General features: G+C 50.2%; 1 protein-coding gene and 1 long non-coding RNA gene across 2 annotated transcripts in view; both read right to left on the bottom strand.

The window, feature by feature from the left end:
- LOC114488084 (c-Maf inducing protein) overlaps positions 1-26,073 on the bottom strand; it is a 227,860-nt gene that overhangs the window by 148,479 nt on the left and 53,308 nt on the right. The window lies entirely within an intron of this gene.
- LOC118497556 lies at positions 9,119-25,161 on the bottom strand. The gene is made up of 4 exons (XR_004900080.1): positions 24,905-25,161; positions 17,651-17,660; positions 10,934-10,937; positions 9,119-9,132 (listed from the first exon to the last, which is right to left on the bottom strand). It is a non-coding gene; the product is annotated as an uncharacterized LOC118497556 (long non-coding RNA).

Here is a 26,073-nt window from a genome sequence, read left to right as displayed (position 1 = left end):
CAGAGAAAGGAAGGACTACTGAATGCAAACGTAAGCCAGGAGAGCAGCTAGCCCCTGGGGGCTGGGGCATGACGGGGGTGGGCAGGAGAGCTGGTCATTATGTTGTTTCTTGATTTGGGTGCTGGTTACAATGTGTGTTTAGTTGGCAAGAATTCACTGGGCTGGATGTATGTTATGTTTCAATAACATTTATAAAAAACACCCAGCAATGACAGTCTGTGCCTCAGTTTCATTATCTGTAAAATGGGACACACAGGGGAGGAAATTGCACACCTGCTGCTAAGGTCTCTGTCTGTGCTGTTTCTCCCTACCCACCTCACCTAAAGGTCATGAACCAGGCCCCCACCCATCCTGGGGCCAGCTCCAGGACTTCATTTAGAGCACAGGTGGCAAACACAAGGCCCGTCGTAGGCCCCGTCCGGCCCTCCACCTTGTTTTATCCGGCCCGACACCTCGTTTCTACTCGGCGGCAGTGCCAACCTCTCACTTAACTGTTCAGGAGCAGTTACATGTATACAGTCCTAAAACTACATTCGGCCCTTGGAAGGCAACTGCGAGGCTGACATGGCCCCCGGTGAGAATGAGTCTGACGCCCCTGGTCTAGATGCACTAGAGTGCGGGGCAGTGGTGGCACCACAATGCATACACTGAGCACCACTGAACTGCACACTTAGAAATGGTTGAGATGGTTAAGTTTTATATTATGTGTACTTTACTACAAGTGGAAAAAAAAAAAGATACACTATGTGGAACTGTTCTAATCTTGGAGATCCATTTATCATGCCCTGGAGTTAACGACTGGTGAGAGGCGCACCGAGGTGTGCCCTCGGGCTTCTATTTTTAAAACTCTTGCCTTAAAGCACAGAAAGATGAATAAACAGCAAACGCTGTCCAAAGAGAATGCAAGATATAAAATTTTATGTATTTGGAAGAACACATTAAAATGTGCAGGGATTTAGATAAAGACTAAGAAAAATAGCCACGTATAACAGGTTATTGTTCTGGATAGAATTGATGATGATTTTCTTTTTCTATTTTTCTACACTGTGAATATTTTACATTCATATTTCTTAACCATAAAACTAAAAGAAAATGAGTAACTTTCGTCTGCTCTTCGTGGTCTGGCTCCTCCCTTTGTAAAGTGTCTCTTTAGCCCAGTTTCATTTTGGGTCTCCACAGATTCCTACGCGCTACCTCTCAGCGACATCCCTGCCCCTCTCCTACTCGTGAAAACGGATTCCCGCCCTCTTCCCCACTGAGCTCAAATCCAGCCACAGCATCTTTCTCAACACAGCAGTCCAGCCACTCCCACCTGATGAACCGTACCTGCCATGACTACTTATACTTGCTCTCTCGCCTCCTCTCTGGTCATTTCCTGGCATTGTCTTAATCCCCCAGCGCAAGCACAGGCTCTCGGGAAAGAGGGGCAGAGATTTGCCCTCCCCCTCCCCATCCCAATCCTAAGCAGAGGCAACAAGAGGCCCCACAGTCCCACCTGTGCTGGACCACCTCTCGGACAACACGGCACCTCGCCCTGCAGCTTCACTCTTGACTTGTTTCCAAGCCGAGACCATCTACTTCCAAGTCCAGAAACCGTGAAGCACAGGCTCCTACCGAGCACGACGAGGGATGGTTTCAACCTGACAGCTCAAATGTGAACGCGCCCTGGGCTCGTCTCCCCACCTCCCAGATTCCAGGCGCGCAGAAGGGCTGAGCCTCGGACCACGTGCGTGACGTGAGATGGAGATGTGTGACGTGAGATGGAGACGTCTGACGTAGCAGCGGGGGCGGAGGGCACTTCCAGGTGCCTTCAGCCATCACCCCCCAAACGGGCTCATGGAGCCCGTTACTAGCTTTCGCAGCAACCAGTCTCTCCTTGTCTAATTTTAAAGTAATCAATACTTGTCTGGCTTTGAAGTTTTTAAAGGGAAATTAATCTGTATTTTAGCTGGTTATGGCTCCTTTGCAGACCTTGGGTAGGGGGTGTTTTCAGTCCCTGCTCATGAGCGTATACCGCAGGTGGCACCAGGTGGAACCTGGAATGCACACGATAGGACACTGCGGGTGCGAACGAGGTCCCTCCTCAAGGAGGTTCTCCAGGTCTCTGGGTGACAGGACTCACCAGGGGAGACCCAAGATGCTCTTACCTTGACACTGGAGTGGGCAGTTTTCTCCAAAAGCCAAGGACGTGTGAGTTGACCTAGCATCCTTGTATTTCCTGGGAATGGTCAAGTGTGTAACTTCTTACCACTGTAACAGCTTGTCGCCCCTTTAGAGTTCTGAGGATATATCAATCATTTACTGGGTGCAGGGGGAGGTGGGCAACAGAGTCAACTATCTGCCACCGGGAATATCCTGAAAATTCAGGGACATGTGACTATAGTGAGGATGTAGCTTAGAGAAAGGCAATGACATCGATGGGAATAATTCACTGTATTATTATTAAGAGACTAAAGACTTCTATGTGCCAGGCATGGTACTATGAAATTCACATGTGCCAAATATTTATGACTAGCAAACTCTATTTAGAGACAGAACGTACTAGGGCTATTAAAATATAAAAATAAAAGCATTCCAGTGATAGACTATGAGCAAAAGTGATAATACAAGCAGAACAGGGAGGCATTGTGAGACATGACCTATAAGAAGGTTAAATACACACACACACACACACACACACACACAAGATTTGGAGACCCCATCTAGTTGTGTGACTTTGGGCAAGTTACTTGACCTCTCTGTGCCTTAGTTTCTCCATCTTTAAAACAGAGGGGCTCAACTTTGCAACACCATGAATTGAAATAACTAAAACAACACACTGACAGAACAAGCATAGTAAATCAGAAATAGCTAACCGAAAGCCTAATAGAGACTTGAGCACATATCTGAAAATTTTAAAATATAATAGTGATGTTTTAAAGCAGTAGAAAAAGGGAGTATATTCAGTGAGTAACACTGGACAATTAGTTAACTATTAGGAGGGAAAGAACAATATTATGCGCACCTCACCCCTTGTATCAAATATTAATTCTAGATTAATTTTAGAGCTATATGTTTAAAAAAAGGGGGAATGTTTGCTTGATCTTGAAATCTGGAAGTACTTTTTAAACCACCAAGACATTACATTAAGAAACCACTAATTAAGACACTGAGATCTGACCACAGAAAATATATAAAAACAACTATATAGCAATAAACACCCCATACAAAATTAAGAAACTAGAGAAAAAAAAGAAGTGGGAAGGGGTAACAATCATTACATATGTGATTTGAAAAAGGATAATTTTTCTATATTAGAGATAAAATCCTTGCAAACTACTTTTTTAAAAAGGCACATACCCCAATTAAAAATAAAACACACGAAGAATCTAAACAAGGCATAAAAGAAACACAAACACTTAATGAAGCCATAAAGCATGGGGAGTAAATGAAATTTAGAATAATGAACCCTTACTAAGGATACCAGACAAGGTTCACATGCCTTCAAAGAGCTCAAGAGTTTACGACAATTGGGCATGTGTGGCCTCGCTTGTGTGGTCAAAGGGTGCATTCCCGAAAGTCCTGGTCACGAGGTGCAACCTGACCACAGGCTGCCCAGGACATGCCCATGGGCAGGCACCCCGACAGAGAGAAGTGCCCCAGCCCCAGTGTGGTGGAGAGACACGGACCCAGCACAGGAGGGGCAGTAGAGCCGTGAGTGGGAACCAGACAGCAGGAAAAAGAAAACATTAGTCTCCAGGATCATCCCCATCTGAGGCCCCCTGGCTGCCCAAAGGATGCTCAAGGTTGGTGGGCAAGGGAGGCAACAAGAGGTCCTGTCTGCTGCCTCCTGCACCGGAGCACTTCCTGCTGCCCTGAATGGAGTCTGGTCCTGCTCGTGCTCTGGGGAACCTTCAGATACAGCCCCTTAATTTTAAAGATAAAGCATATAACGATAATATAAATAACGACCAAAGTATCATTTAGTGAGTGCCTAATACACACTTAGGGGGCAGACTTCACTCCAGTGAGCAAACTGAGGTCCTGTGAAGTTCAATTAGTTCATTTATTCATTCATTCACTCACTCAAAAAGTATTTCTTGAGTGTGCCTGTGTACCAAGGAGGGGACACAGAAGAGGGGGACAGAAAACAAACAAAAACCCCTGTGTTTTTAGCAGGAAGAAATAATTGGCAAAATAAATACAGGGTCCGGCACAAATAATGCCCCTGTTTTTATTATACCATCATAAGCATGTGATTCTGTAACATAACAATATTACACTTAAGCACACCAGACGAGAGTTTGGATAGAATGGTCAAATTAAAACTATAAATTATTACACCCATATTACTACCCTACCAACCACACTCAAGCAGGCCTTACTCCTGCCGGACCCTGTACATGGTCTGTTAGACCATGGTAAGTGCTAAGAAGAAAAATAAAGCAGGGAAAGAGAAATAAAACAGAGTGTGTGTGGGCAGGGGGGCGGGCGGGGGGGTCAACATTTCAGGAGGTATAGCCGAGAAATGTCATTAAGTAACTCCTGAGTAAAGATCAAAAAGAAGCGAGGGAGTGGGCGGTGTGGATTCTCGGGCAGAGACACCCGGGGAGAGGCCCAGTCAGGGCCAAGGCCTCTAGGTGCAGTGTCGGTCATGTCCAAGGACAGGCCCCAGGTCACACTGTGTGGAAGCAATGAGGTGAGCCCCACTGGGCCACACTGCCTTTGCAGCAGGCCCAGAAGGCAACGTGGTCACCAAAGTCACACGGTTAATCATTGATAGCACTGTGGGAAAAGGGCACCCAGGCCCACACTGGATGTGCACCTCTGCCTTGCTCTGGGGGATGGTGGAGAAGAGGCCTGGGTCCCGCTGCTCCACTGCAAGGCATCGGAGTCCCGGAGCTCCACCCTCTGGCCCCTGCAAAGCTTTCCTGACTCAGCCACAGGACAAGCCAAGGGGACCTCCTGCAGCCTGCAGGACCAAGCTGAGGACAGCCAGTCCCGGTCCCTAGGGAAGCACAGAGCTATCTGCGGGATTTAAAAGGTACTTGAAGAGACAGCAAATAAGCCCAGTGATTTATCCATTGGGCGGAATTTATTAGCCTGGCGGGAGAGGTTGTTTAGGACATTTTTCAAAATTAGTGATAGTCAACGTTCTTGAAGACAGTTATATATGCACGGGCTTCCTGCATAAGCACATGCACGCACGCACACACTCCCTCTTCCACCCAAGGCGTATCTGCACGTGAACATTGCATTTGTTTTTCCTCTGCATCTAATTGTGGAACTGTTTGCATCATGAAGACTAGCAAAGCAGACTGGAACCTCCAGTCCAAAAACTGCAGTTTGAAAGCCAGCCAGCTTGCATGTAGACGAGCTGTGTGACACTTGGGCACCTACAGCCTCTGTTTCCTCATCTATAAAATGAGGCCCCTACTAAACTCCTGTGAAAACTGCAGACAATGTAAGGAAAGCACCCACGTCAGTGCCCGGCAGTCAGAACTCCACAAAAATGGAGGCTATCGAATCACCGCAAGGTTTTAGAACTATGTGCAGTGCAATCATTTTTAGAGGACAAATCAGACCCACGTAAGCAAATTTATGAGCCATTTCTAAACACAAATGTCAACAGAGGTGAGATAATCAACAACTAGCCCCAACTAGTCATTTGAAACAGAAATTAATGTTTCTTAGTCAATAATCTCTCTCTCTCTCTTTTTTTTTCTGGCTATGGCATGGTTTGAATCAGCTAGTCTGGGAGAAGCCACAACACACGGTTTGATCTCCTGAAATTTAACCATAACTTGGAAGCCAAGGAATCATTCTTGAACCCAACGAACCCAATGAACCCAATTCTTTAAGCAAAGTTTGAACAGCAGCTCTGGGTTTGATTACATCTGCCAAGACCCTATTTCTAATAAGGTCATGTTTCCAGGTACAGGAACATATCTTTTGGGGGCACACAATTTAAGCCACAGCAGTGGCCATCCACGATACACTAGAAGGGAAGTAGGCAGTGAGTGGATTAATGTGCTGGGTGCTAGGTTTAGCTTTTCCAGTTACTACCTCTGGGATGTTAGGGGGGAAAGTGCTTTCAGTGCAGGGGTTGTCGTGATCGAATAAGATACTGCATGCAAAGGAGAGCACAGAGCCTGCACGCTAGGCCACTCACGGTGCCACCACCGCGGAGAGCGTCTGGAGGAGGCGCACGGTTCCATCACTCGGTGATATTTCCACTTCCCAGTGACACAGAAGCCTTGGAGGTAGCAGTCACACAGGCCCCCGCTAAGGGAGAGACGTGGGAGGGGGGCGGGAGAGGCTCCACTCTGCTTGGAGGGAAGGTGGGGAACTGAATAACGAAGCAGGCTTTTGTGAGCAGGAGGCAGGAGATTCAAGTGAATTGTCAAGCGTGTCAGCTGCAGAGGGTGCTGGGTGAGTCGCTGAGTCAGACGGGCTGCACCGAGCCTATAAAAGACGCATACTCCCACCAGGAGAAATCTGTTTGACTTTAGAAAAGTACAGGTTACAGTGATACTCACTAAACACCCCACCTTCCCGCTCCACAGACAGGAGGAATGAGTAATGGGAAATCCATCAAGGTCCCTGAGGGATCCGCCACTTTTGCTGGGATTTTCCCCCCCAAGGGTGGGCCCTATTCACCTGGTATTTGCCTGGGATGACATTATCAGAATCCCCCAGTGAAGAGGTTCAGTCGTGGTAACACATGGGATCTGGGTAAGAATGGATCAGGATCAGCGGGCTTCCTTGACCCTAAGTGAGGTTAATTTCCCCCTGGCCTTCACTGTAACAATTTATCCACAAAGAAAATCACTTAGAGTTGCTTGATTGGAAGATGAACTCTAAGGCGGTTTTCAGGTAATGGCAATGGACTTGCCATTCCTGGCCAAAGGTCCCCCATCGCCCCTATGACGCAGACCCTGGTACAAAGGTTTTCTGGTGCCGTTGCACTCAGCCAACATTTCAGTGTCCTATGTCTGCTCTAACAAATGGCTACAGCTTAGTGGCTTCAAATGAAACAAATTTATTCTCTGAGCAGTTCTGGAGATCAGAGGTCCAAAATGGGTGCCACTGGGCCAACACCAAGGTATGAACAGGTCCGCAGACCTTCGGGAGGCTCCAGGGAGAATCTGCTCCCGTGCCTTTTCCCACGCCCAGAGGCTGCCGGCACCCCTCCTCCTGCGGTCCCTCCCTCCATCTAAGTCTGCAACAGCCTCGCTTCCACCTCCGCCTCTGTCCTCCCATCTCCTTCTTTGTCTCTTCTGCCTGGCCCTCTCTCTTTCAGGGAAGCCTGTGAGTACGTGGGGCCCACCCAGACAACCCAGGGTAGTCTCCCCACGCCAGGATCCTCACTTCAACCACAGCTGCAGAGTCCCTTCTGCCACGTATTCACGGGTCCTGGGAGTTAGGGCGTGGCGTCTTTGGTGGGCCATTAGTCTGTCCACTGCACTCCACGGAAAAGCCACCCCGGTGTCCCACAGCTTCACAGCCCACATGCTTTGGAAGGCCCACAGGCCCCATCTAATCTGCCCTCCTGACTTCCCCAGAGCTGTATCTCCCACCCGACCCCACTCTATCTCCCCCGCTTGGTGAGTACCCCAGGCACCGCGCGCCTGTGTCTCCCTCCATCAGGGAAACCAGCTGCATGCTCTACCCCTTACCCTCCCTCCCTCTCTGGGCCGTCCCAAGGCATCCCTGAGGCACAGCTTCACCATCATAACCTCCAGGAAGCTCTTCCTGTTCCTTCTAACCTGGTCTAGATACCTCTTTTCCCCCCTTACTTACCCCAACATAAGCCTCACATTGTATTATGAGTATCTACTTACTCATTTGTCTTCTGCAACAGGGGACATTATTGGGAGAGCCTCAAAGGCAAGAACCACAGTTCATTCATCTGTGTCTAGCCCAGGCCTGACTCACCCATTCTCCCTCCCTCTCCTTTCCTGCTGTCTGTTGACCCATCCATCTACCCACCCACCCACACAGCTCAGTAAGTGTATTACAGCTGTAATACAAATAATACGATAATTAATAAATAATAATATAAGAATAAACTGTTTTGTGCACGCACAGCTGTAAACCTACTTTTGCCCATGGCTGTATTACAAGACTTTTCAAACATAAAGCCGAATGCTGCTACACACCCACCAAAATGGCTAAAACTTTTAAAAGATTAACATTAACAAATACTGGCATGAATGTGAAGCAACCGGAAATCTCATATTCTGCTCCTGGGCATGAGAGCTGGTACAACCACGCTGGAAAACTGCCTGGCGTTATCCCCCAGAGCAGACTCGACACACGCCCCGTGACCACCAACCCCTTCCTATCGGCCAACAGCACTTCACACACCGGCTGCTGCAGAGGTGCAGGCGAGAGTTATTCACAGAAACCCAGCAATGTCATTCATAGAAGCCAAAGAATGGGTATATTCTCAAGATAAAATGTTTATCTAGCAACAAAAATGAATAGCCTTCGGCAATGTACAAAATATGGACAAATCTCACAAAAGTAACACAGAGCCAAAGAAGGCAGACATGAAAGAGTACACCCCGATTTCCTTTCTGTAACGCTGGGAAAACCTAGGAAAAACTACAGACACAGAGCAGTCAAGAAAGTTAACCTGGCGGAGGAGCAAGAGGCGGTTATTGAAAGGGGCCTATGGGTGGCTTCTGGGAAGGCAAACGATGTGCCAGCCGATGGATGGCCTGGGCCGTAAGCGGATGAGATGTGATAATTCCCAGATCTGTTCCTCTCCGTTGTGTGCCTGTGCAAGTGAGTAATGCATCAATAAAAAGAAGAAAAAAAGTTGAAATGACCTTACAATGGGTCTTGCTTGACCTTACACTCATCATCTAGAATCTACAAGGGACATTTTCCTATTCTTGCTTCGGCTATATATCCATTCCTTTAGCCGCCCATCAAACACTATTATTATTATTATTATGGATAATAAGTGGTATTTTCACATGCTGGCTGTGAAGGCACTTTCTCAAACAACTCAGCCTGGCCTCCCCATCAGCTGGTTCCCAGCACCCGCCGCCCCGCCCATTTGGGCCGATGAGCTGGCGAGTGCGGATTTTCTGAAGTGGGTGCAAACCAAGGAAACACATTCCTCTTCGGGTTCAGACGTGTCTAGCGGAGTGCTGTCCGCCGCAGCATCACCACACATCTGCCCCCTCCGGTGAAACCAGCTCCGCAACTGCAGAGCTCACGCCCCCGTGTGCTCACCCCTGGGGGCCCAGACAGCCTCGAAACTCGTCCAAAGCCATCCCAGAAACAGGGAAGATTCCTGGTAATTAAGTGAAATTTCTCTTATCTTTGGGGTGGGGAAAGGCTAAAAAGCAGCGAAGGCCCAGGACCCAGGGCTACACCTCCGAAGAAACGAGTTTTCCTCCTCGGGGCTTCCTGGAAGCGATGGCGCAAGCCTGCTGTGGGCGCTGGCTCCTGCTCTGGGCCCTCCAGGGGCACCTGGAGGGGACCAGGGAGCATGCGTTCACTTGAGAGGCAGGGAAAACCACATGGTCTTCCTAACCCTTTTTGGGCCTTGGAGTCCTTGGCTGTCTGGTGATGAATCAGGACCCGTTCTTGGAGTATCTTTTTAAATGTACAAAATAAACTCACAGGACAGGAAACCAATCATACAGAAATAGTTCACAAGACCTAGTTGTAGGTCTGATAACTACCCTAACTTTGGAGGAATGACTGATATTCCGAGGTAGCTAACACTGACAGGAGCAACCAATCTGTGACTTCCATTGGCGTCCAGGTCACAAGTACTGGTGACACCACTGAGGTACTGTCTACAGTCGTCACTGAAGATGTTACATTGCAGTTGCAGGTTGGTGACCATAAAGATGCCATTTATTTTTTCACATCCAAGTTCACAGATGCCCTGAATTTTATCTGTAGATCTGATGATAGGAACTGGAAGTCTGGAGCTTTTATTTTGTCCTCTTTATTTTTTTTTTCCTAGGGACAAAATGCTCCCCGCACCTGGGTATAGGCCCACATACAGTGAAAATTGAAAGCAGGGGCTCAAATAGATTTCCCCTCCCAACAGCCAAAAGGGGGAAAACACCTGAATACCATCAACAGCGAATGGAGGAACAACATGTGATATGCCCAATATCATGGAGTATTATCCATGAAAAAGAAGGAAATTCTGACACGCACTACAACGTGGATGAACCTTGAGGACATTATGCTGAATGAAACAAGCCAGTCACAAAAGGACAAACACTGTATGACACGCCTCACACGAGGGACCTAGGGGACAGAAAGCAGGATGGTGGGTGCCGGGAGCTGGGGGAGGGGAGCGGGGAGTTCGTGTTTAATGGGGGCAAAGCTTCGGTTTGGGAAGACGGAAAAGTTCTGGAGATGATGGTGGAGACGGTTGCACAACAACAGGAATGGACTTAATGCCACTGAACTGTGCACTGGAAGTGGTTAAAATGGTAAACTCAAAATGGTTAAACAGTAAGCTTTATGTTTTGAATATTTGACCACGATAAAAACAAGTAAATAAAACCATTCCTTGGAGAACACAGAAGGCATTGTCGCTGGTAAGAAGAGAAACAGATTCCCTTGTGGCCGTGGGCAGAGCTGCCTGGGGGGTCCTGAGCTTGGCTGGGCCGCCACTCATTGTGGGCCTTGAGAGCTACTGTGCCACCATGGGTAGGTCACCTCACCTCTCTGGCCTCGATTTCCACGGTGGCCGTGGTCCCAGCTGCAGCGGGAGCACTCTGGGCACTGGTGCTCCCCCAGCACCGTGATGAGTACTCTGTCTTGCCGAGACTTGCCAGTAACCCCGTGAGGTCAGTGGTACTGTGACTATGCTCCACAGACAACTTACCTAACTAACCCTGATAAGACTGGCAGGCCAGGCTGACGGCGGAGCTCCGGCAGCTCTGTGTGTCTGCCTGTTTACTGTCACGCTCCTACTACACTGCAGACTCCAGAACGACAGACACCATCTCTGTTTCATTTGCCACACAATCCCCAGAGCGGGTCAGGCAGAAGGCTCAACAAATACTGCTGAGTGACTGAAAGAATCAAGTTCTGTCTGACCCTAAAACTGGCTTCCCTTGTAAGCAAGGGGTGGTGGCATTTAAAGGGCCTGGTTTTCCAGGTGTCCATGTGATGCTGTGATAACCCCAAGTCACAGATCAGTGATCTCCAAGGAGCCACTGAGAGTGGGGCTGGCAGGGGCCACAGTTAAAGGGACAGAAAAATAAATCTGCCCCATGGTGGATGCCCACACACCCACACCACATGTACACACGCACACCCGGTGAGAACACTGATGACTCAGGAACCAGCAGCGGCGAGTTTCTGCTAGTGTGCAAGAGGCTGGCCTTTGGTTCCAGAGGCCCTGACGCTGGGAGGGAGCCGAGAGATGAGGTCAGCCTCATATCCAAGCTCTGGGGTGAGAAAGCTGTGCCTGAGCTAAAGTTGAAGGTTACCTGATGTGACTCGACTCTAGAGACAACTCAGGGTGCTCAGCTGAGTGACGCTGATGCCCAAAGCTGCTTTTGCAATCCTCCTCCCTTGGGCTCCACCCAGCAGCTGAGGGTGGTCAGGGAAATGGGCACAGCACTCTTCGAACAAAAGCACTGTCATCCCGTTTCCTTCTCAGACAAGCGTTCTAGGCCACAGTGCCCTTTGTGGGGAGGGAGGGTTGGCAATGACCTCAATTAGGCAAACGTGGCTAGGCTGGGTGACTCGGGAACCTGGATTCATCAGACTGGATTAGTCACCTGTTTGGTAGGGGACCAGGTAGGCCTGAGGCACCACGAGGGGTGCCCTGCCTTTGGAGTCCCACCAAAATGGGGGCGGGGTGGAGTAGTGAGCCCACCCTGCATCTGAGTGATCATGGGCTCCAGGTCCCCAACTACAAGACAGGGGGCCACCACCTTGACAGAACAAGAGGCCAAACACAAAGTTAGTCCGTAGCAACAAACAGAAACAAACTAAATCTGCACCAATCCACAGAGGCAGACCTCACACACAGGAGCCCACGGCGCAGAGCGGAAAAGCCAGGCTGTAAGCACGTTTTACAAACACACACCAAGCCATGCTATGTGTCATTTAATTAAGGGCAGGTGTATCTAAGAGTATGTAAAATCTAATGGGAAGATCCACACCAAACTTATCATAAAGGGTACCAGGGGGCAGGTGGGAAACTAGAGATGACTGATAAGGTAACTATAACTTTATGATCTTTTACTCCTTTTACTTACAAAGGCAAAGAGAACGAAACATTAACAACAGTGGATTCTGGGTGGTAGAATTGTGGGGTTTGGATATGTCGTTGTTGCCTTCTGTTTGTTTACTGGTTAACCTGAAAGTCACCTTGACATCCGTATGTGGTCAAGTGCAAACCCTACTGATCAGGCAGGTATGTCTCCTCAATTGTGTGTGTGTGTTTGTTTGTTTGTTTGTTTATATTCTCAAAATTCAAAAAGGAAAAGTCCCTCAGAGCAGGGAGTGTCCACTCCAAGCTCATTCCTCCCCACCGAAATCCAGAGTCCAGGCACCCCAGGGCTCTGCTGGAAGGCACTCCTCTGACCTGACTGCGTCTGACCTGACTGCGTCGAGCCTGAAAGAGAAGGTCTGCTGGGCCCTGGGCCCTGGGCCCTGGGCCCTGGGCCCTGCCACTGACAGGCACCTGAGGAGTTCCGGGTGTCCCGCAGTGGAGGCCCCAGCACTAAGTGTCTGGAGGGCTCTCCAGCCCCCGTTTCAATCCAGGTATGACTACCTGCATGGCATAGGGCTCTGACGGCAGGGTCCAATACACCAATCACACGCCAGGAAAGCCAGTGACATCACCGACTACCAATCAGAGCGTCTGGCAAGCATGAGCGAATCATGTTGCCACACTGGGTTGACAGGATTTCAGCTAGAGGCAGAAACACTTGACATTTCCTTTCTCCTGGGCAGCCTTATCGAGTATAAATGTATGATTTATGGACAGCATTGCCCAACACTGACACCAGCCAGCAGCCTGCATGTCCACCGGCACTTAGCTCCTAAATGTCAGATTTACTCTGAAAGGGTAACAATGTCCCTTGAGTCCTGCTTATGCCCCCCTTCCCTCAATTTCTAGATTGAAAAAGAAATACCATTCTGTATACTACATTTCACTGTATCATATGCTGGCCTTTCTACAGAGAAATTTGACCTGTGAGATTTCAGATGCTTTCTATGGAAAAATTTGATCTGTAAGATTTTGGAAAGGAAAAGAAACATTCAGGATACTTTTTTCCTCTCCCTGACCTCAGCCAATCCCCAACTGAAGAAAAATAGCACATGGTTGAAAACCCAAGTGAACCCCCAAACTATGCCATTTTGAAATCTGGATGCAAAGTATGAAAGGAGGTTTAAAAATCGCTTGGTTCCTCTTATTAGCGCACCATTCCAACATCTGCAAATAGAGGCAGCCTTGGACAAGAAAAAAATTCACTCCAGAGAGCCTGCGGGAGGGGCTTTTGGGGGAGCTACATACAGACCCTGCCCACTGGATTTGGGGTCTGTATAAAGACCCTCCCCAGCTGAGGTGTCCCTACAGACACTCAGGCCCCTCCTCTTCTAGAAGGAGCACAGCCCATTCCTTCCAAGAAACAGCAGTGGCATTTCAGGGAGGCAGTGACCTCAGCAGTCACCATTTCACAGAGAAGAGCGCCAGTGGGGGCTGCGTGTGTTGTGCTGTTCAGGGGGGCGGCAAATGCAGAGCCACCAGATAACTAAAACCTCTGCTGTCTTCCCGCAGTGCCGACCATCACCATAGGAACCACATCCTGCTGCTACCATGGCAACCGCACAGTACCATCCGCTCAGTTAGCAATGATGCAGACGGCACTTGAGAAGGCTTGCTGCAAGGCCTTAGAGCTGACAGGGTCCTGCGGTCCACAGTCACAGGGAACGGGAAGTGACAAAGAGAAGCCTTCTGAAGCAATTAGTTTTTTTGATTTGAAAGCCCTTCTCCTGCTCCTCAAGAATTAATTTACTCCAAAATTAAATCCTTTCTAAAGTACATTCCTGTTTTTTCAGGGCAAAACACATAAGGTAAGAGCCCAGTGGGTGCTTCTTTCAACACCTGGCCACTGCTCAAATGGAGCGGGCAGGAGGTGACACCAAAGGGTCCCCACAGTGAAACTACAGCTCATTCACTATGGCCGGCCCTGCAGCAGGCCAGGCACTGGGCAGAGCCATTCCGGAAGGAGCATCTGATTTCCATCCCCGCAACCTTACTTAAAAATCTAATTCCTCACTTCCTACCACATTTTACAGGGGAATGAGGCTCAAAGAGGTTAAATGACCTGTCCGAGGTCACACGGCACAGTGGGCAGGGCTGTGTGAACCTATGACTCGTGGGCACTAAGAAATTCTGGTCAGCAGGCAAGAGGCAGACCTGGGGTTCAAACTGGGCCAGCTGGACTCCAGAGCCTAGCTCTTGGCGACTCACCACTCTGCTTCTCAACTACATGGAACACAAACATGAGACCTCAGCCACCTAGCACAGCTTCCAAGGCCCCCCACCCCCCTGGGCTGTGCCTGTCACCCATGACACTGTTTGAAACAGCCCTGCTTGGCCACACAGGAGCGTCTGCGTCAGCACCACAGCCGCATCCCCGCAGCTCCCGCCACACATCCGGCACATGACAGCCTTGGTTAACAGCCCCCTTCTGTGCAGGCAGGACCTTCCAGGAGGCACGACTTCAATGCTCCCTCTTCATCCTGAGGCAGTGATTTCGGAACTCACTCCCCATTCGCCGCAGCCCAGGACAACCAGGCCCTCGACACCGAGGGCTCGAGGGGCGGAGATGAGAGTCTAGCAGTCCTAGCACCTCATGAAACCATCTTCACTGTGTACAGATTTGGGGGAGCCACATGAAACTGCCATTTGGTAGGTCAAAGTGTTCAAATGCTAGCAGTCTCATGCGGTTTACCCTACTGCCTGGGCCTCAGAGAGGTTAAAAGACTGCCCAAGGTCACAGGGACAGAAAGTAGGAGACAGGACTGGAGCCAGGTCTTCTGGGGAAGGGCGGTTCAAAGTCAAAGTCCTTCCCTCCACCATGCAATGCTCTTTCCCTGACTGCCCTGGGGGCTGGAAAGCCCAGCCAGGGTGTGACTAAGTGGGAAACAGACCAGAGAAACCACTTCCTGTGCTGCATGAGGTTCGAGTTAGGGGGCTAGAAGCTGGGACACTCTCTGGGCACAGGCTCTGCTCTCCCATCGAAGCAGACCTGGTGTAGTGGTGAGACCAGTAATCTCAGGGGCAGGGAGACAGTTCATCGGTTTGGGCCCAGCAGGCTAGTGTGTAAGGTAGGAGGCTAACACCTGCAGCACAGGGCTGGTTGAGAAACAAATGCAGGTATGGAGCCGAGGGCCCAGCACCATGCCTGGGACACGGGCAGCACTCAGCTCACATTAGTACCTCGTCCACAGCGGGTCTGGGCCTCTCACAGAGCTGGAGAGTGCAACTCAGTCTGGTCCCTCCAGGGACTACGGGGAAAAGCTCCTCCCTTGCCTGTTCCCTCCTTCCTCCCCAGGCAGGTCTGGGCTTCCTGCATTCCAGCCAACACGAGAAGGCCATTGTTTTTCTTTGGGACCTTGACAACTCTCTCCGCTTCCCAACTCCACAGCGTCAGCAAACCCAGAGGGCAGCCAGTGGGCCAGGTGAGCTGACCCCTCCCGGAGCAGGGGGCAAGCCACGCTTTCAAAATCCAGATAGATTCTCTGTGCTCAGCTATCTTTTGACCAAAGAGAGAGCCAAAGAGGAAATGGAGGGATGAGATAATCCATAGGCTTTAGCCATGGAGTTTCAAAAGGGACTCAGGAAATAGCATCTCATTGGCTTGAGCCTTCCAGAGAATGGAAAATCCTCAAACAGCTGCATTACCCACTCTCTCCTGCACCACACACACACACACATACACACACACAATTAACCATGGTGAGCGGGGGGTTGGGGTCACTCAAAGAGAATCCTTTTATTTACTTTGTCTGCAAAGAGACTCCACAAATCAACTGGTGTCCATTTTCCTAGAAAATCCAAAAACTATACAAGGTTCCCACTGTTGCAGCAGGAGGTCAACGCTGAAAACAGATGTTTAAGCCGCTGCCAGCCCTGCACTGTGACTGGGTCTTCCAAACCTCCAGAGAGCATCTAACTCCAAAAACAGCGTTCCCAGAGGACGGGGTCGTTTCCGACAGATCCCGGGGAGAGTCGCCACTGCCCGGCGCTGCTTCTGGAGAGACCACTGCCAGCCTCCCTGGTGTTCCGAGGAGAGATTCCTAGGACACACTGGCTCAAATCTGGGGGGTCTTCTTCCCCTTTTCAGCCCATTATTTATTTAGCAATTACACAGCTAACACATAACACAGCATTGTCACAAAAACTCAAACAATATGGAAATACAAAAGCGAAAAGCAACAGGGTCCCCTTCACCTGGATTCAACCTCACTTGCTTGCCAGGGGTTGCCCCTTTTTGCCAGTTTGGGATGTTTCCTTGGAGCCATCCTTCTGGGCCTTTATGTACGTGTAAAACAAAAATTACTGTTTTATATTTTGTGTAAAAATGTGTCTCAAACGATAACACGTCTTGAACATCTTCCCACAGCAATGAATTTTGTATTTCCCTCCTTCTTTTCCGTTGTTGCATCAAATTCCACACGATGAATGTATTGACCTAGTTCACTGATGAACTTCAGACACCCTTCACTAGCTGTTTACTCGGCTTCCTCACACATCCTTGGGCATGCCTGTAGGTGCACGAGGGAGAATGTCTTTAGGTGCTCTGACATCTGTTGTCAGGCCCCTGGACTCAGCAGTGCAGAGCCAGACGTGGCCCCCGGCCCCATGGAGCCATGAGCTCAAAGTGAGCACAGGGTGCCTGGCCGTGAGACACACCAGGCCAAGACACGGTCTGGCCTCTGCTAGTGGGGACGTCTGAGCTGAGCTCTGAGGTGGAGCTGGCCAAGAGAAAGGTACAGGTGTTAAAAGTGTCCAGGGTAGGGTGCTGGAGAGAGGTTCCAAGTCTAGTAAGGGCACATGCCGGCAAAAGAAAAGCAGTGAGCCAGAGCATGGTTCCTTGGGAAGAGAAAGCCGTCCAGTGTGATGAAAGCCATCCGCAGCAGGAAGCTGGTGGGAAAAACCAGCATCAGAGCAGGAGAATGAGATTCAATTTGTACTTCAACAAGGGCCAAGATGGCGGGGGCTGGGGAGAGGGTTCTCTGTGCAAGGAAAACTTCTAAAGGGAAAAGAACGTATGACCTTGACCTGAAGTCAAGTGATAGGACTAGAAATCATGCAGAAGTTGGGACTGCATCATTTGGAATCTAACAAAGACAGAGAAGCATCTGGAATGTTTGAACTGAGGGGCTTTAACACAGGGCAGTGGGTGCACAGGAATGGAAGAGCTGAGAAGCCAAATGGAGACGATGAGGCGACCCAGAGTTCAGTGCCAGCACGAAACTGCTACTACCCCTAGACCAGAGGGATAGAGGGAGTGGGCGGAGGTCCTAAAGCCCAGCAGTTAGGGACAGAACACGGGCTGTCCTGTGGGAGCCGGGGCCGCAAAGCATTGGCGGCTGCTATCAGCTGCTAGCAGCTGTTATGAGTCTCCAGACTCAGAGATGGAGAGAAAACCTCCGGTCTCCTGCTGGCTCCTCCCACTGGCTGAACCTAGCAACAGGGGCATCTGGGACAGAAGCCTGTAGGGGTCACTCTCTTTTCCCCGGGTCCAGCAGAGCAGAGGAAGGACAAGGAATGGACCCAAGGGAGAGCAGGCCCAGCCCAGCAGAGCAAACTCTAGTACCTGGAATGGCGCCTGGTACAGGAGACACACTTACTAAAAGAACAAATAAAGCCTGGGATGGCTTCAGAGCCCCTCCCCTCATTAATCCTGACCCAGGCCATGCACTGCCAAGCACTCAATGGTAAATCAATACTGTGTTCTCTGAAACAGCCGCCACGTGGTGCCCGCCGGCCAGCCCTCAAAGCCAGGATGGGGTGTGCCCAGCCCCTCACGTCCCCACACATGGTTAAACCACCCAACCCAGACCAATTCCCACATTCCAAAACAGAAGGGACCTCAAAGGTTCAAGGACAAGAACCAGGAGGCCAAGGGCTGTTCAGCTGCGAGTCACTCTGAGGCCTCCAAGCACAGGTGAGATGATTCAGCTGCACCTGCCCAGCAAACCCTGAAATCCTGGTCAGGTTCTTTGGCATGTCCTGGCACAGAATAAAAGGCTGGTGACCAGGATGTTTCTCTCTGCCAGAGTCCAGCTTTGGTCCCGCTGGGATCATACAGGGAAAAGGCCGAGGGCTCTGGGCTGCCTGGCTCTGCCAGGAATCGGCTGTGGGTCGGGTCGCCTCCAGCTCTGGGGACAGGAAGGCTATGCCCTCCCTCCAGGGCTGCTGTTAGATTCACTGAGACAGCACCTGGTCCTCAAATGATGACGCTCTGGAGAGCTGCTCTTGCACTTCTGTCACTGCAGCAAAGGCCCCATTCTGGGCCCGTGGGAGCCTCTCCTGACAGTTATTTGTATTAATATTAACTAGAGTGAAAATGCCTAGCACTGATCCAGCACACATAGTGCCAGGCATTATTACCCTAAGTCCTTCGCACCTCCTGAGTCATTTAACCTTCATAACCCTGGGAAGTATGAAATATTATGATGCCCATTTCACAGATGAGGAGAATGAGGCAAAAGAAGTCTGGAAACTAACCCATAGATGCAGTTAGTCCATAAGTGGTGGAGCCAGAACGGAGCGAGACCGGAGCCAGAACTCACTCCTGGGCCCTCGGGCTCCAGAGCCCACACAAATTCCCACCGAGCCAGCCCTCTCCATTATGCTGCGCCCACCGTGCGCCAGGGGCTGTGCCAAAGGCTCTACGTGGGCTTTCCCATTTAATTCCCGCAGCACCCCCACTTGGTGAATGGAGAAATGGAGCCGAGTGAGGTCAAGCCGCTTGTCCTGACCCCCAGAGTCAGCCTTGTTCTTAAGGTCGAGATAGGCTGTCCCTTCCTCCCTCCTCAAGCCATTTCTGGAAACTTCTCTCACCCTGATCCTCTGGTGGTAGTCACATGACCCCCCCAAGAGGAAGCTTTCTTGGTCACTCCCCTCCTCCCTGCCCGCCCCACTCCAACTGCAGGGGCTGGAACACCTGCCTCCTCCAGACAGATCCAGACGCAAATCCACCCCTCAAATAGACCAGGAGTGTCACCGGATTCTAGCCTCTTATGGAGGAAATACGTGAAGTCATTCTCCATAAACAAACACATTATTTTGGGGATGAAGAGTCTCTGGACATCGACAAAGCTGGCAGTGGTTTTTGTTTTGTTTTGTTTTTTAAACTAACATCGGCAGCCAGAATAGAGGCCCCGTGGTCCATTTTGGGGCCAAATCACAAAGCCACCCTTTAGCCCATGGTTATGCTGGGCCATGGAGACAAGAGTGCACAGCTAGGGCTCAGGAGAGCAAAGCAAATATTGTTGGAACAAAGACAACAGGGCAAAGGCTACAGGTCAGTGGAGGGAAAACCAAGCCGGAGGTTCTGACAGCTGGAATTTTAAAAATTCACACCCGGAAGGAATACAGCTATTGAGTCAGGGGCCAGCCCCAGCTCCGTCTGCACCCCCTGCAAAAGAGCTGGGCATGGTAAGGGGGTGGCTCCACCCTGGGAAGCGTCCAGATTGCACCCTCACCCCCCTGCCTGTGCCCCACGCGTCCGCACCCAGCCAGGCCGGAGGACGGGGGCTCCCCCGGCGGCACCCTCACCATGACCCTAGAGGCTTAATCCCCTGTTCCATACACACTCGGCCCTGGAGAGGTGTCCCGACGCTGCCGAGAACCAGAGGCCAGCTCTATTTGCAAGCTGGCCTCTCCGGAGAGTCCCAGAGTGGAGCTGAACCCAATCCCACCAGGTGGTGTGACAGATCAGCTTTCCATCCCTTCATTCACCAGACAGCCATTTCCGGAACACCTACTATGCGTGGGGCCTGAGCCAGCAGTGCTGGACTCCAGCCTCTGGCTGGGACCTTGGCAGTGAGTCCAGAGAGAAAAGGTGGCACCTATGAATAGCCCATTGGCAGGAAGCCCCCGTATCGGGGCCTGGTGAGCAGTGATAAATGCAGGCAGGCCCCACTCTAAGAACTTAGACTCCATCTAGAAGGAGGGGAATATTCTGAGCAGCTGAAAAGAGGAAAGCGGACTCACGGAGGGTGTGGGTGAGGAAACAAAATTGGTAAAAGTAAAAGCCTTCTGTGGTCAAAGATGGGGCAACCTGAACATCAAAAAGAAGAGTGAGTGCATGGGATCCAAACTCATCCAGCACAACTTTAAACTCACGAGGTCACACTGAGTAAAAACTGTTCCAAGAAACCTTTGGGAGACACTACAGAGTCAGCTCACTACTCTAAAGCTCGGTGAAAGGGGAAAGAATGAAGTTTCCCCCACCCTTCCTACACATCCACAACATCAGAACAACCAAGTATTCACTACCTGATGAGGGGAAGCCCTTTTAATAAAATCCCGTCTTAGAGATGAAGGCAGAAAGGCAAACTTAAACCGTCTTCCCTTTGCAACCCTGGTGAAATAACAGGCTGAGCAATGATCATTGGTGATGACTAAAAATTAGCAGAATTGTGAATGGATGGGTCAGGTGGCCAGCACCTGAACCTGGCAGTGAGTGACCCCCAGAAAGACTGGACCCCAGGCAAAAGAAACCCCTGCAGTGAGGCAACAGGAAGTGCCTGGGCCACCTAGAAAAGATATATTAAATATACCCACATATTTACCTAACCCAATACAGTCAACGCATTATCATTTCAACATGCGATCAATGTAAGAAATTATCAGTGAGATAGTCTATATTCTTTTTTTTTATTCCGAGTCTTCAAAATCCAGTGTGTGTCTTACACTTAGACCACATTTCCATTCAGATCAGTGACACTTCAAGTGCTCAGTGGCTTGCGGCCCCGTGCTGGGCAGCGTGGGTCTAGAGCTAACCGGAAAGTCACATGGCGTGCAGGGGCACAGGGCACAGGGGAAGGCGTTCAGTGACGCCGCGAGGAAGCCGTTACCAGAACTGGGAACATGGAACATTCCGTAGGACAGATGACCTGATTCAAAAAGAGACCCAAGACCCTTAAGGCCATAATTAAGCACACACAATGTACAGGGCATGTCTGAATTCTTATTTGAACAAATCAACAAAAATCATTTATGAGGTAACTGGAGAAACATGAATACTGACAGGACACCTGATACCAAGGAATCATTGCTAGTTTCTTAGGCATGAGAATGGTATTGCATCTATATTTATTTTTCAAAGGCACCTTATATTTTGGCGATATCTACTTAAATAATATCCAATAAAATGACAGGATGTCAGGGATTTGCCTCCAGGTAATTCGGTGGTTGGTCGAGAGGAGAGTGGTTGGGGGCAGTTACGTGGCCGGATTGGCTGAGAGCTGGTAACTGCTGAAGCTGGTGATGGACACGCAGGCTTCATTCTACTCTTCTCTGTTGTCAGTATATGTTTTCAAATTTCCCAAAATAAAGATCTGGTTTCTCTTTTTGAGTGAAGAAAGAAGCCATCAGTCTCAGGCTGGCCTGACGCAGCGGCAGCGAATGGTGGTGGAGAAGTGTCCTTCTGAAGACAGCCAGCTCTGGGATCGCACCTCCAGGACTTAAATCCCGGCGCTGCTGCTGGCTACTTGTGGGACTGCTCGTGTCCTTTTGGTTGCTAAGGCTCTCTGCTAAGTAGAGCTACGTGTACTAGTTTGTCCTTACTGGACTGTTGTAAGAGTTAAATACAATAATACAAGCTAAGTGCTTAGCCACGGGCCCCCAGTGTTAGGTGGTAACATCTCTGTCATAATTGAGCTCATCATCGTTCCCTTTAGAAAGAGCGTTGGAGACAACGTATCCCTCATGGACATGTTTCCAGGCTGAGCTGATCCCGGGAAATGGAGCCTGTGTAGCCCTCAGGCAGCAAACGTCTCTCCATCCCCGATGGAACCTTGAGAGCCACAAAGTGCAGCAGGAAGGAGCAGGCAGCATGGCGGAAGGACAGTGACGACCATCAGAGATGCTTTGACAGGGCACTCACAGGGGCAAGAAGTCAAAGCCAAAGCCAGCAGGGCTTTGCCAAATGCCCCATTGGAGATACAAGAAAAGCATCCCATCTGAAAGTACAATAAAAATTGATTGGAAACAAGGTTCCGTCTGCTGGCCGGATCTGATTAGGCACAGTTCTCTGGGGCAGGACTTCCAGGTAGAGAGAAGGCTGCCTGGCGTTCCAGACAAGGGCCCTCATCCCAGAGAGGTCAGAGAGGCCACCTGCTCTGTGCCACCACTCGTGCTTCCATGCCCCAGCACCCTGCTCCCGGAGGGCCAGCTGTTCCTGGCCGCCTGCTTGGGGGAGACGGGACAACAGCAGTCCTGGGGCCCGAGGTAAGACCCAGCACATGGGCCCAAGAGCTGGTCGGTCAGACCATGTCCTTCGGTGGTCCAGACAGTGCTCCTGAGCCATCCTGAAAGTTGCCCACACCCTAACTCCAGGGAAGAGCTTAGGATGACCTGCCCAGGATGACCAGAGGGAGACGGACAAACAGAGCAGGAGGGAAAGGCAGCCAGACCACAACTCCCTGAGTGCCCACCCTGTCATGAATGCCATCCCCATTCTTGGTGCTGGAGGTGACACAGGCAGCACACAAGGCACACCTCTGTTTGAAGCCCAGGGACCATCCCCAACACCACGCTCTGTCCTTTGCGTGCTGCACCAAGCCTGGGCGACAGGGATGACAGCCCAGAAGCAGCCAGGAGTGCAGGCTGAGGGCTTGGACACTGGATGGTCCTGCCTGGGCCACTCCTCCCTTCGTGGCACTTGCTCTTCTGTAGGATGGACCTAACAGGAAGCCACTGTAGTGAGGATGACGACAGGCAGGAAGAGGGCCTGCCCGTGGGAGGCCCAATTCACCTTCAGAAACCAGTTAGGAACCTGCTCTTCAATGGGATTTGCTGGCTTTTCTCCCTGAAGAGTGACCCTTATTTGCAAAACAATAAATGATTCCCTCCACCCTGTTCTTTAGGCAAAGTGAAAGGGGACCTGAATTGCACTGAAGAGTTCATTCCTGGGGGTGGAGGGGCCTTCACACTAAGCAAGAATGGAGCTTTGGACTCCAAATATCCAAATTCCACTTCTAGAAGAATGCAACATGCGCTTCATTTTGTAAGAGGCCATCCAGCGGGGGCCAAGGGAGGCTAGGTCTGGGCTGTGACATTTGTTCTCCTAAGTATTTCCCAACCCACGTTGCATAGCTGACGAAGCACATGTTGTCACAAAAGGCCCCAGGATATGATGACAATCCCTATCCCGGCACCTGCTCAGTCTGCATGCCATCCCCGGCCTCTGCGAGCAGCCCTGAGACCTTTCTCAGTGGGCACCTTCTCAGGGCAATGGGGTTTGGAAATATCTATCAATAGTCCAAAGGTACCCAACCTTTGACCTAGCTTTCCCACTTGTAGGAATGTATCCCAGAGACGCCCCTGCATATCCCAGAAATACATGTAGCATTACTTGAAAGAGCAAAGGGCTGAAACACAATCACAAGGGAATGATTACACAAATCCATGCAGCAGAATATTTTATAGCCACAAAGAGAAAATGAGGCAACTGTACTGATATGTAACAATCCCTCGTTATTATTCAGTGAAAAATAATATGGGAACGTGTGAGATTCTGTCATGTGTTTAAACAAACAGAAAGGGAAATAAAAATATTCATGCGTTTGCTTGTGTATACCTAGACTACCTTTGAGATGAGATGACTCTGTCCTTCAAAGACCCGCAAAGCTGGCCCGGTGTCCCGGGCAGCAACAGGACACATGCTCCCAGCACTGCTGGTATCGTCATTACAGACCCTCCCTGGAACCGGGCCTCCTGTCCCTCCAAGAACTCCAGACATAAGGAAGGGCAAAGACTCAGTGACGTGCATCCAGGCCGCCAGGAAATTTCACTCAAGTCTTATGCTTAATCTCAATAAGCTGCATGAATTTTGCTTTCTACTCCATTTCTGCGTCAGCTCTAATAGCAAAATAATATTTTAAATGACTCCCTAGTTAGACTGTTTAACCTTTCACCCCTCACCATCTCTTCTTCTAAGACGGGAGCTTCCAGAAAGGGGTGTCTTGTTATAAATTACACACCAGTTAAATTACTTACCCTTTCCACCCCTCAAGTAAAATGCTCATTCCGAGAGGGTGAGCCATGTTTTATACATCCTAGCTAAATGACTTAACCTTTTCCCTCTGAAACGAGTTAAACAGATACATGGGGAAGAAACGATGAGCTAGCCTACGGTTTCTGGAATTCCTGACTCCTTGTGGGCTGTGCAGACCCCCAGTATCTGCAGAAGTGGGTGCCCAAGACCCCCAGAGAGCCAGGGCTGGGCCACCGGCCTTACCTCAGGGCACATGCAGGAAAAAGGCTTCGGGCCATTTCGACTTCAAAGATCCACTTTATTTCCCTCCCACTTGGTAATCTTTATAGTTGGAAAACATCTGCCCCCATCAAACTAGTGTTCTTAAGCCATCACTAATTTTTATTTCTATTTTCCATTTTCCAATGTTATTTCCACAACACAAGGACAGTTTGTTAAAAACAGCAAATATCAATAAAAGGAAGGATTACGTTTCCCTGTGGAATAACATAGCTGAACTTTGCCAGGATCCGTCTCTCAAAAATAAATGCCAAAACCCCACTGGGCATTTGCAGGGTTGAAAATTTCTCCGGGGATCTTTTCCCTTTATTACGTTCTCTGACCCCAATTCAGTAAGTACCACCGAAACGGTTCACAGTGCAGGCTCCAAGTCACACGGACCCGGACCCAACCTTGCTCAGCCCGTGTCCAGCTGTGTGACCTTGGGAAAGCTCCCTGAACCTAAGACTTGGTTTCCTCATCCACAAAATGAGGCTAAGAATAGTTTCATCTGCTGGGGGTGCGGGAGGATGAGTCAAGATAGCGTGTGTAAACGGCTGGGCACAGTACGGCCCAGCACATGGTGAGCACTCAGTAATCGACAGTTCCTGTCACTGAGCAGGGGGCTTAAATCAGCCACCATCTCACTGAGGAGAGACCTGAGATGGGGGGGGGGGGGGGGTCGGGGCACACAGGGGGCGGAATTATCTTGGCGGAAGTTTCAGAGCAGTTTCCCAACTCTGCTGGTAATGGCTTCCTTCGCACAGCCTGACGGAAGTACAAAGGACTTCCAGTTCCCAGAGCAAGAGAGCACTAAAGCCATCCTCTGATGGGAACCAGAGCTGGTCCAGAGGGTCCCACCTGACGCTCGGGGCCCACAGACGGTGCTGCCGCAGACAGCCGGAATGTGGATCCGTAGCCCTGAGACTGAGAGAGCCCATCCTAGCCCAAAGGACCAGGCACGCCTGGGGGCGGGAACAGGCAGAAGTGTAACCGTGTGGCTGTTCCCCAACAGTCTTGGTCCCCTCCTTTTTCTGGGCACACGGCAGGATTCCACTTCTCCCCGCCCACCCCCTTAAATCATAGGTGTGGTTCTGGCAACCCGAGAAAAGGGAAGTGTGTCACTTGCACGCCCGTGTACCAAGTGTGCCTTCACCCCTTCATGATGGTGGAAGCACATGTTGAGATGGGATCTCCATCAGCCAGAGCTGGGCAAGATCCCCTGGGGAAGTGCCCTGGGCACGCAGCATAAAACAAGAAACTTCAGCTGCGCAAAGCCACCGCTGGGCGGGACTGTGACTGCCGCATAAGCTCCAACGACTGGCTGACACAAGGGGCTAAAGAGCACAGGCCAAAGCAGCAGTGTTCAATCTACAATATTAATGATGAAAGACCAGTTTCGACTTTTATTTTTTAATAGCTAATCCACTGCAGATCGATACTTCTGAAAATATATAATAAAAATGTCTTTGCAATGTTAAATGACCAGAAAAGTTTCTACACCCTAGCTCCTGCCCTCTGTGCTTCGTCCTCACAGAGCAGCACAGGCCCGAGGACACGCTGGCCGGCACCCCTCACTCAC

The sequence above is a fragment of the Phyllostomus discolor genome, chromosome 12 (assembly GCF_004126475.2).
Source record: "Phyllostomus discolor isolate MPI-MPIP mPhyDis1 chromosome 12, mPhyDis1.pri.v3, whole genome shotgun sequence".
Lineage (NCBI taxonomy): Eukaryota > Metazoa > Chordata > Mammalia > Chiroptera > Phyllostomidae > Phyllostomus > Phyllostomus discolor.
Note: the sequence above shows the minus strand (reverse complement) of the source record. Positions and strands in the feature narration are given on the sequence as shown.